Here is a 12,276-nt window from a genome sequence, read left to right as displayed (position 1 = left end):
GTTCAGATGGTTCAGTTTCCCAGTGATGTCCGTTAAAAATGCCAGGTCAAGAATCCACTCAGTGTCCTCAAGCAGCGAGATGTCTTCCCCTTTTGATTGCATCAACTCTTTATTTTCGGCCAAAAGTGGCAAAAAACGCTACAAAACTGGTCCCCTGCTGATCCATGGGGTTTCTGTGTGTAGTAACAGGCCACTATATTCAGCTGACAGCTCCTCCAGCAGCATCTTCAATGTCCTGGTTGTTTGGCTTTGGAGCCATTTATGATCTTCACGACACGAGTCATCACATGATCAAATCCGGCCACTTTTGTACATACATATGTCCTGCTGGTGAATGCTGCAGTGGTAATGTAGGAATGTTGGGAAGTTAGCATGGAAGCTTTGTAGCGGCTAACGTAGCGTCTGTCCACATTGCGCCGCTTTGCCGTCGCAATAGTCGCCCCGCAAATAGGACACATACATTTATCTTTCACTGTCGTGAAAAAGAACTCTTCCTCCCAGTCATCGTGAAAATAGTCTTTTCTCTTTCACTTCTCTGTCATGTTTTGGGAGTAAAAACCACACCTAGCTTCCCGAAGTGTCTGCGTCCGGACGCTTCAGCACAGTCACGTGGTGGTTTGACATGCGCAGTGAACTTTGATTCGGACAAGGTCAGTTTGTTGTTTAAAAAAATAAATAAATAAATAAATAAAAAATTATAATAAATGTTGTAATTTAAAATCTGCATTAATGTAAGTATTTCCGATTTAAAAATAACAGCAACTATAATTTTTTATAATTTTTTATAGGGAATTTCATGGTGACTAGTGTTATTTTTAGAACGTGTTGGGGGCAACTCACGTGGTCTCTGCGGGCAACCAGGCGCCCGCGGGCACCGTGTTGGCTACCACTGATATACACTGTTCTCTGCTAACAATCTAGTGAACTTAGTGCCTCAGAATATGGAGGAATGAATGAGAAAGTGATTTCACACAGTCCTGGACCTTGAAACTGAAGCAGCTAAATGGAATTTGGCCATCTTTAATGACTTTATTTACACTTGTGCTTTTCCTCTGACATGTCAAAATATCTTCTTTGAAAAGGTCTGTTCTCTTATAAATAGCATTAAAACATCACTGGCAAAACTCTAGACTGTTATTCAAGTAATACTACAGCTAAAAATACATTTTACTCTTACTATGTGTTGAACATTTCAGTGGCCATGTCTTAACAACTGTTTTGTTTTTGTTTTTTTTTATTTACCCAACAGATTTGCCAGTCTTAACCTTTAAATTGCTTTCAAGCACCATAGTGAAAAGATAATTCATCATTTTTGTAGAACAAGATTTGGTCTTTGAAATTCTGTTTTCTGTTATTTATTGCATTGTTTACATTGCTTCATAAATGTTGTCAAAAAATTAAATAAAGTGTTCAACTGACTATTGTGCAGAAGACTATGCACAAAAATAGTTATTCTTGACCCTCTCAGCAATAATATTACAATATAATTTGATTTTAATGTGCCCACTAAAAATTAAATATGGAAAGAGTATAGTGTCACATAAACAACAGAGAACAAAAGTATTGTTATTCAGAAATGGAAGTTGTCTGATGTTCCAGCTAGTTGTATAAAGTTAGTTTTACCCCTTTGAACCAATCTAAGTGCTGCGATAAGTCTCTCTATTCCTTTTCACAATATGGAACATATCTCCAGCGCTGCCATTACATTTATCACTTGATTCAGCAAGTATCTGAGAGCGCAGTGGGTGAACAATAGGTCCAAGGATGATTTGCACATGAATGATGTCTGTGAATGAGAGTGGGTTACAGAGGAAGGCTGTCTCTCCATAGCTGGGCCAGGAAGGTTTGCTCCCCTCTGCCCCCACTCCAAAGGCCAGGTGAGATTCTCTGACACAAAGGGCCAAGTGAAAATCTGTTTGGCATGGACGCCTAAAACCCTTATTATGATGATGCTTTAGGGAGGATTTCAGTGGACATATATAAAAGCACCGAGTTGCTCCCATCTACAGCTGGATGCCACTTCTTTATGGACTGATATTACATGTCTACGAGGCTTTCATCTTTTGATTACACACCTATATCTTTTCTAGATTGCATTGCACAACATGTATCACAGTCCCTATTTAAGTGTGAACCAAGATAAAGCTCAAAGTCCCTCTGTACCAAGACTGTTCACAGTAGGTTGTATTTTTACATTCTGATCCAAAAATCAGTTTCTTATTCGCTTATTGCTATTTCTTAGCATTTATTATTGAACAAGGCAATAAAATAGCAAAATAGGCATCAGCATACAGAAAGACTGACAAACATATTAACAGCCAAAGCCAATTCACTTAAATTCAAAATATGACAAAACACTTCTTGCACTGGTAACTTTGTTGCTATTTGTTTGAGTTGTTTAATAGAGTCAACACGATTCAACTGCGTTTCTGGATGTTATGTCATCAAATGCATTGCACAGTCCCGAAGTGGTAGGCGTTAACATTAGGTATCAGCTCAATCCATACAAATAAAGTAGAACAGAAAACATCAAACACAAATTAATACATCTTTAAAACAGCACCAGTCCTCTTTGGTATACTTGCACACAGTTTTTCAAAATCTTCAGCAGGAACATAGTTCTAGCATCTTGAAGAACTTGCCACAGTTCTGTGAATTGTGCTATCTCAGATTTTCTGTCTCTTCGTGTAATCCCAGACTGACTCCATATTTTGAGATCAGGGCTCTGTGGGGCAACACCATCTGTTGCAGGGCTCCTTGTTGTTCTGGTCACAAAAGACAGCTCTCTATGATTTTGGCTATATGTCTGTAGTTGCTGTTGGGTTGTTGCAAAATGAATGCGGGATACCTTATGTCAGGCTTGAATATCCCCATCTACCTAAAGCTTTTGTACATTACATACTTGTAGTCACATTTCCAAGTTTTTTGGGGGGTGCGGTGGGGGCTGCACCTTGGTGTGGTTGTTAGCATTTTCGCCTTGGAGCTAGAAGATCCGCGGTTCACGTCCCAGCCTGGGCCTGGGATCTTTCTGCATGGAGTTTGCATGTTCTCCCTGTGCATGTGTGGGTTTTCTCCAGGTTCTCCAGCTTCTTCCCACAGTCCAAAAACATGCTGAGGTTAATTGATAATTCTAAATTGCCAATAGGTGTGAATGCAAGTGTGATTGTTTGTCTGTCTATGTATTCCTGTGATAGACTGGTGACCTGTCAGTCAGCTGGGATAGACTTCAGCCCCGCCACGACCCTAATGAGGATTAAGCGGTGTATAGAAAATGGATGGATGGATGTTTTTTTGTTTTTGTTTTTTGCCTTGTTACCATGTTTATATGGTGTGTTTTTTATGCTGCAAGATCCATTATGAGCAAAATAAGTAATCAGTCACATGGCTATGTAGTATTTCCACCTATTACCACCTTAAAGACCGCCTTGAGATTCAGACAACCAGAGTTTCATATATAACAAACCTGAAGAACCAATTCCATTGCTTTGCAAGGTGGACTTTTTTCTACCATTATTCATTTTCAGAATCAGTTTCCCGTTCCAGCATATATGGCTGACTTCCTCCAATATTACCCTTGCCACTGTGTAGTGCAGAGTAGTGTTTTAGCAGAATCATAGGTGAGCTTAAACACACTAAAAGTACTTCCAACACTTTCATACACCTTTATAGAATCCCAACAAATATCATCTATTTGCCCGCCAGCTCAACTCTATTCATGTTAACAGTGAGCATCTCAGTTGTGAAATGAGGACTCCAGTAGATTTTTACAAAGGTGTTACCAATTACACAATGCTTTTTCTGAAAAACAGTTTCGACCCATTTCAGTTTTACAGTCATCAGCTGTTCAGCCTTGTCTCCTTACACTGGGAGATATGATACTTTCTAGTTTTGTTGCTTATTTAGGGCAGACACGTTCGATCGCCTTCAGCTTACTACCACAAGTGTTAAAGAGGCATTCAGTTCTTGTAAACAAAGGTTTGTCTATGATGCTGTTTGTGCTTTTGGCTTTTCCAAGGATACTTAAGCCAACAGTATAAAGACACCAACACTTCAGTGGTCAAAAAGTCCTCGTTACAAAATACAGAAATCAGAAAAATATGTGTTTGTTAAGAAGTGTGATGTAATTAGAGCACAGGAACATGAAATATTTCCATGTATTGATATCGCCATTTATGCAGGTTTATTGTCTCACCTGCCAATAAGGAATAAAGAAAGGGAGTAAGAGTTCAGGACTCACTCACTGGCGTGAACATAACCAACGTGTCCTAGTTTTATTCTTACATGTAGTCCAATTCTGTGATCCTCAGGCTGAGGGGACGAGAAGGACTGGCCATGTTGAGCTGTAATGAAGAGACCCAAACTGGAGCTATGGTCAGAGAGCTCCAAATCCAGATTGCCAGATTCCTGCTCAAGATGCTTCATATCACATTATAATTAACCGCATTTAGGATGGAGAGCAGAGAGTCCCTGCTTAGAGCTATTCCCATGATTCCATCCCTCTTTCTCTCCCTCAAACACTCTTCTTCTGTCACTCTCCCCATCTCTTGCTGTCCCTATTTTCAGTTGGGGTAATTAATATGGAAAGATGGAAAGACATCATATTCTACAAAATTCCTATGAGATTGGCTTGCAAAAGCTGTTAAAGCCAAGTAGGCAAATTAGTATTCATGCAGGTTTTCCTGTTGCAAGTCATTTTTCCCTGTGGGACCAAGTAGTAGATTGGGTAGACAGGCAACGCTCATCCTTGATTATGTGAGCAGAATGCCACCACAGAGCCAAAGCCCAGCAGAAAAAAAAAAAAAGAAAATTCTTTCGGCAGTAAATCAATTTCTGTGACCCGCTAAATGTAATTGACTACACTCTAATTCTTTAACCCTGTGTATGAGGGAGAAAACACATCCTGAGGTAGAATGATTACCAGCTATTATACAAATCCAGGGTTTCGGTATCAGTTAATAACCATTTACAGCAAAATTATACATATGCCACAATTCAGTGGCAATAAACAATTGCTTTAATGCACTAGTCATGTCTTTGTTTAGTCAATCAACTGGATCTCAGAAAACCACCTATTATTCAAAATGGGAAAATGGCTTGGTAAAGAGTTTTTCGCTTTTAGATGCATGGAAATTTGTATGTAAATTGAGATGTTAATATTTCAGCTTGTGTGGAATACTGGATATGGCCTTTAATGTTATGGTTCATACACCATAGGATTCACTGGAAACATTTGAAGCTGTTATGCTACAGAAAATGCTCCGGTGATTACGGATCCATATTATTATAGCTAGTCAGTTTCTCAACTGCATAAATGTGTGATTAAGTCAACTTTATTATCTAATATTTGTTTGAAAACTGCATAATTTTGTAGTTGTTTATTGCTAGAAATAACTTCAGCTCATACGATCATGCATCCATTTATTAATACAGATGCCATAATCAAAACCAAATATATGCATATTATTAATTTTCCCAAAGATTTGTATACATGAACACTTTAATACATGTACATTTTTCATCTTTCCTATCTGATCATACATGTATCCCTGGCCTCAACTTGACCGGTTGTCAGCAGGCCCAGGACATGGGCTCAGACTTGGGCCAGATTAATTAGCAGTCCGTCCTCTTCAGTCCATTCCCCATTCCTATTAGACCCAGCTCAGCAATCTGGTGGAAGGTAATTTGGTGCATGCACACAGGGCGCCGCATTGACACCTTATGCTTCGTGATTGAAGGCAATCTCCTGGGGACAGCGCTAAATTTATTCATGGTACGCTCTCCCATAGCCACTAGAGACGTGTCGGTGCCCGCCTGCCACACATCCACAGATTTCCTGCTCTGCATCTTTCCCCGAATGCACAAATAATACTAAATGATCTGAGGGAGTTGTTGCAGTGTCTTGTATTCCTCTGCATTTGGGGACCCAGTGATCTCTGGGTGAGTGAGTTCCCTTTGCTCCACGTATGATTCGCTGAAATGAAGACAATGCATAATGTCAGGCGAGTGAGTGTTATTGCATTTACAAATCTTCACCCTCACAACCTCTCCCACTCTCCCTTTCTCCCAGGGGAATGCACATGTTAACAAACTTACCGGCGCACACATGTCCACGCTTGGTGCAGCTGGGTCACAGGAAGTGGCATTAATGTAATTCCTTGTTGATGACTGAAATCTGTTGATAATAGAGATGTTAGCAAAGGTGATCAAAGCAGATTAGCCCAAGACACAGCAGGGGGATTGGTTGCGCTCCCTGTCATTAACACGGGCTGTTATCTAGGAGCCGGCACGCTCGCTAGTCCTCACTGGGGGAATACGGGGTCAGCCATTAGCATGGAGGAGAAATGCTAATGCTCAACTTGAATCAACAGACCCATGACTGCCTCCCACTGTTTATTTACTGCTGGGGGTTTCAAAGGCGTTATTAGCCAGTGACACAAACAGGTGAACTGCGGCTCTGCTATGCTTTGCAAGTTGTTGCTTTAAGGGTACACAAGGTCGTTTACAACATAAGTAAGGAATGGCCTTTTGACATATGGGTCATACTCTGGAAAATAACGCGTGACTGAAGCATAACATCACATTCACCACTTGGCCTTTTCATGTGACACATTTTAACCTAAAGCATAACAAATATTACAAGCTATGAGTGTGACATGAAGGTGAAAATGCACTATTAGATCATAGTAGTTTTGCTAAGAGCTTTATACATGCCCTCGACTCTCACGGCAATAAAAGGAAGCACAAGCCCAGAAACACACATATGAGAGCCATCACTCCTGAGGCTGCAAACTTGTTTGGAGTTATTGTATCATCAGAGCAGAAGAGGCAAACAAGTACCCTCAAGTCTTGCAGTGCTTGAGTGGGAAGAGGTATTTTGACAATTAGCCCTATGAATTTGGTTCCCTCGGCATCAAAACATGAGTGCTATCAACACAATACATGCACATGGTCTTCCCAGACAAGTGACAATATTTTACCATCATAGCAGAAATCGAATAGCTTTTGCTATGAAGCACATTATAGGAGTACGGCATCATTCAACCAGTTGTGCTTGGGCTGATTTATTGTAACATGCAATCACCATATAAGAGCTTTATATCTAGAGGGGAGGTTTGCACAGTCTGAAATACAATATTTACAATCAGATGATGTTTGTGTGCCGCCTCTTGGCCAGATTGTTATTGAAAATGAGAATCAGTTCTCATCTAACTTACCTGGTTAAATAAAGGTGAAATAAATAAAATATTTGTAAATCCAGTACTGGAATAAAGAATACAAGAGAACATTTGAAGAGAGCATTGCAAAATGTCAATCAATCATTCAAAGCAAGACTTATTTTAATCAAAGCCTTGCCTTGGCAACAACAAAACAGAGCACTTGAATATTTTTATATCATAAAAAAATATGAACAGCCTCCAATATAAGCATATCACCACTAACTGCAAGATGTGTAAACCATTTGACATCCAGAAAACATGCACATTTATTCGACAAGCCCTTCGTTGTAAGAATAATCAGCCGCATCATGGATTCAGGTGCTAGCAGGCAAATTGCAAGTGTATACATAAAGCATTCTTTTGTCTTCCTGTCACTCATTCAAACATACAGATATCACACAAAGACTGACTTTAACTGAGACGAACAGAAGCAGAATAGCAGAAAAAACAGCAGCCTTGACCTGATGGCAAAGAGATCGCAACCGGGTCACTGCAGCCACAGCCAATAGCACAAAATATATGAATAGGAAAAACATAGTAGCTACATGGATATGCAATGGCCTGTTTAAACATGAGTAGACAACACAGATAGTATGAATTAAAAGTTGAAGGAAAACATGAATAACAATATTAAAGACTGTGGAACTTGTGGGATAAACATCCACTGGATTTCATTGTATATTAAAAGATAGCTACCACAGTGTTCATTCTTCTACCGAATACAAGCAAAGCCCACATAAATGTTGATCTTATAATGTTTATCGTATCAACATTTTCCATTCAGGCTGGACGGGTAATATCAGGTTCAAAGATCTATTCAGCTGATGCTTAGCTCTCCAGGTTGTTGGGTTGACTTTGAAACCTCTTTTTTTGCCAGCCTCTAAATACAGACTCAAGCCAAATTTGTTTGATTTATCACACATCAGTCAGGTGCAGGAAAATAAGCCTCGCTCTTTGTACGCAAACACTGACATGAACGCAGCAATGTATGACATTCAGTTAGTTCTCTATTCAAAGCTCCATATTCTGTGAAGGAAGGCCAAGCAGTAGGCCTATTCATTAGTCCCCCTGCTTTTGATATGTGTTCATGTGCTCAGTATTGCATGGGGATAATGCATTTCAAGAAATAATTTTCCATGGGTAAACGTGTTTTTTTTCCCTGCTCTATTTACTTCATCATTCAGTAGGAATAAAAGTAGCCCAGATCTGGTGATGAACAAACTATTCAGAGTTGTTTGAGTAAAGACTGCAGATGCAAACTTTACAGTGTTTCACGGGAAGCAATAATGTTTCCACATGTATTTCTAGTTTTGTCTATTTATATATTGACACAGTACGTAGTCAAATTTGAGTCAAGCGTGAATCCACTCATTTCCACTTTATTCATCAAAATGTATTTATTTGCATGTGACCTCAATTTTAACATATTTTAAAGTCTAAATGTGAAGTATGCAAAAAAAACAACAAAAAAATTAAATATACAGAGATGTGCAAATGCAGACTGTGATATATGGCTTAATTCCTGCTGGAAATTTTATATAGGTGCAGTGGAAGAAAACATGACAAGAAAAACAGGGAACAAGCAATTGGACATTTTAACTCTACTGATTAAATTACAGGAAAACAAAACTTAGGTTTTTGAGGGGAAATTGTTAATATCCTTACTAATGACCTGTAAAAGTTCAAATAATTTCCCTTACCTTTTACTACTACTACTTTGCTTTAGATATTTCCTTTTTAAATGCCCTGCAGCTCCTCAGTGTAATACAGCAACACATTTCCAACAGTCAATTGTTAATTTGTGGCGTTACAGTATTCGCAGAGATCTATACCAAAGACCTCTAGTAATGTCGCACATAAATAGAATATTCATCCTTCAATCCTTCAGTGAATTCACTCATCAGTCTGCAGTAATCATGTACATTATGTTAAGAAGGGCAGTGTGGATTTTCTGTCTTTGGAAGTATGATGTTACAGAGGCTGTTTCATCACAATGGAATTAGTATGCAGGGAAGCCAGAATAAGCCAAGGTAACTGTGAATCTGCTGGCTTTAACAAATTTGGTACCTTGTGTAAAGAAGAAAATCATGAAGTCCTACAGCTGGGATCGGCATTTTCTATCCGTTAAAAACCGCAAACTATTCTTTAGTTAATTTCATGTAATTAATACCCTAATTGTTGCATTCCATTGCTGACACATTTGGGCCACATAATCAACAATGAAAACCAGGTAAAAACAAGATAAATATGTACTGTGATGAATATGTACTGTGTGAGGGGTCAACAAAAACCAACAAATACATTTTAAATTCAGTAAAAACACCACCAGAAAGAAAAAAATGATAGTTTCAAGTAAGTCCTTGACACAGCAAAGAGTCTACAACCATGCTAGTGGCTCTGTGAGGCATTTTAAGGATACCTGCAGACCCCAGAGCTCCACTTATTTTTCTTATATCGAACAGCTGTTTTATACTGTCATTCCAATGTTTCATGACTATGTCAATCATTTTGTTCCTGATCATTACACATCATTGTTTTTTGTTTCTGCTTTAATTGGTGCTTTTAAAAACATCAATGTATTTGGGTCCTGTGGGACCCCAGTCAAAAGCACCCAATTCCACCTGTGCAATTTTGCATTGGAACTATTTATTGAGTTCATGTTTGCCATGGGTCCTAATTTAAAGTATCCCACATTATCCGATTCTGTCAGTCAACTGGAAAGAGGTACACAGAATCCCTCACATGACGTGTTGGTGACCTGAAATACTGTTCTTTCTCAAATAAGATGATGTTCAAGGTGATGCTCTAAAATATACCTCTAGAGCAGTGGTTCTCAACTGGTCTGGGCCTGGGACCCACCATAAAACTGAAATGACAAGTCGTGACCCAAACAATATTTCTCCAAAAATCAACAATTTATTGATTGAGCGTTCGAAGACAAAACTTTTAAACCTGAACTCAAGTACTTCACAACAACTCAAAATCAAGCAGCAATACTAATTCAAGTACTGAGGACTTTGAAACAAGTAGAACAATAGCCTCAAGTAGTTCTCAGGATATATAAAAGTGCATTTTTTTTCTACAAAAAAAGTGCAATTCAACAAAACCAGTAGCTTCTCATAATACTGCACAAGTCTGCAACATTGCTGTTGTAGCTGGAGAAACTATGTATAGAAATATGTGCAAAAGAGTCCAAAACATGAAAACTGATGAAGTGCATTCAACAAATTATTAAAGTGAAGAAATGCTTAATGTTCTGATCAATCTCAAAATGTAAACACAATAAAACATTTTTCAAAGGGCTTAACTATATTTGAAAGCCAATATTTGGGGAAAAAAATAGTGTGCAATATTGAAAGAAAAGTGTGTTTTTAAGCACTTACAAATAAACAAAAGTCACAAGTCACAATAAAAGTACTGCAGAACTACATGAAGTTCTAATGGCTTAGCTGAGGATGCTTTTTGGCCTTTACAAGAGTCTCAAAATCTGGCTGTATGCATGATAAAGCAACTCTGAGGTCATGCTCAATGGTCAGTTTATTTGGGTATTTTGTTTTCAGCTGAACAAGAGCTGAGAAGCCACATTCACAGAGGTATGTGGTGCTGAACGGTAGGAGGATTTTTACAGCTCGACTAGCAATGGAGGGATACTCTCTCATCACATCGTTGCACCAGAACTGGGAAAGGCTTACCTCTGTGAATTTCTTTCTGAGAGTGCGGTCACATGATCGCTCCACCAGCTGACATTCATCGCTGCTAGGCAACGTGATGCTTTCCATGTTTATTCCAAACGGGTCGCGCACCCAGTCGTCCTCGGGTTGTTTATCGGGAAAGTAGTCGCTAAACCGCTCGAAAAGTTTATTCAGATGCGTGCTTTTGGACTCCTTTGTCTTCGATGTAGGAAAATCCATATTTAATGTACTCGCTGTCGTACTTGCGTTTAGCCATGCTGCTGTTGCTATGAAAACATGCAGTTTCTTCTACAGTAATACGAGTGTCCTCACCGGTCGCTGCTGACACGACGACCCCCTGCGGGTGCGGAGGGGAACTACAATGACTCGCCACTAAATTGGATTATCTTTATTTTTCTCTCTTTTTAGAAAAAGGCTCGCGACCCACCAAAAACGGCCCCGCTACCCACTTTTGGGTCGCGACCCACCAGTTGAGAAACACTGCTCTAGAGCATAGTGCTCAATGACATCAGTGTTCTTTTTTTAGGTAACAAGACAAGCGATCAAGATTGTCCAAATTAGTGCTACTTAAGTTTTATAACATTTGAGGGCACAAAAGAATGTCACAGGAGAAAGATTGTTCTTGCATTATTTCTCAATATGGTCTCCTTCGCCTCCAATGAACTAGGTCCACCAATGTTCAAGCTTCACTATCCCTTTGCTGAAGAAGGTCATATCTTGAGGCTCCAGATTCTCCTCAACAGCATGCATGACTTCATCATCACTCAAATGGTGACCGTGCAAGTAGGATTTCCATTTGGGAAGCAGATAGACGGTGCTGGTCAGGTGAGCAACGTTCATGGAGCAACAGTTCAAAGCCACATTTGGCTGCTTCTGCCACCTGTGCTGTGCTTTTTTGGTTTCTCTCTAAACTACTGATTTACAAAGAGTGTCACCTGCAATGAAATGATGACAAACATTTGTGTTTTTGTGGACTATGATAAAAAATAATGTGCAGTTATGCCCCCAAATGGGAGTTACACTCCTAAGTACAACACAGAGGATGTTTGTTTCTCATCGTAGTTTATTCTTGGGGCTGCTGGGTTCCCAAGTTTGTCTTTTGTTTGAAATCAGAGTTTTTATTCTAAAACAGTTTGGAACCATGCAAAGAAAGAAAGCTCTTGTGCTTGTGAATGTACTTGGCGACCGTTAAATTATTCTAATTCACTATCTTACTATACTGTGTTAGCATGTCACCAACTGCTAATTAACACCTTACGCATTAATTGAGTAAACCCAATTAAAAATTTGCCCTGATAATGCCCATAGATAAAACATCAGTGGATAGTCAAGGTTACAGTCATTCATCCTCAGCGTGACACAAATGT

The 12,276-nt window shown here is 39.2% G+C and overlaps 1 long non-coding RNA gene across 1 annotated transcript; it reads right to left on the bottom strand.

Moving 5' to 3' along the window:
- Window positions 1–2,377: 2,377 nt before the first annotated feature.
- LOC129347722 (uncharacterized) lies at window positions 2,378–11,345 on the bottom strand. Its single transcript, XR_008599958.1, has 3 exons — window positions 10,910–11,345; window positions 6,094–6,172; window positions 2,378–5,971 (listed from the first exon to the last, which is right to left on the bottom strand). It is a non-coding gene; the product is annotated as an uncharacterized LOC129347722 (long non-coding RNA).
- Window positions 11,346–12,276: the final 931 nt, after the last annotated feature.

Source organism: Amphiprion ocellaris, chromosome 20 (genome assembly GCF_022539595.1).
Source record: "Amphiprion ocellaris isolate individual 3 ecotype Okinawa chromosome 20, ASM2253959v1, whole genome shotgun sequence".
NCBI classification, from domain to species: Eukaryota; Metazoa; Chordata; class Actinopteri; family Pomacentridae; genus Amphiprion; species Amphiprion ocellaris.
This window is presented reverse-complemented; position numbering and strand designations above follow the sequence as displayed.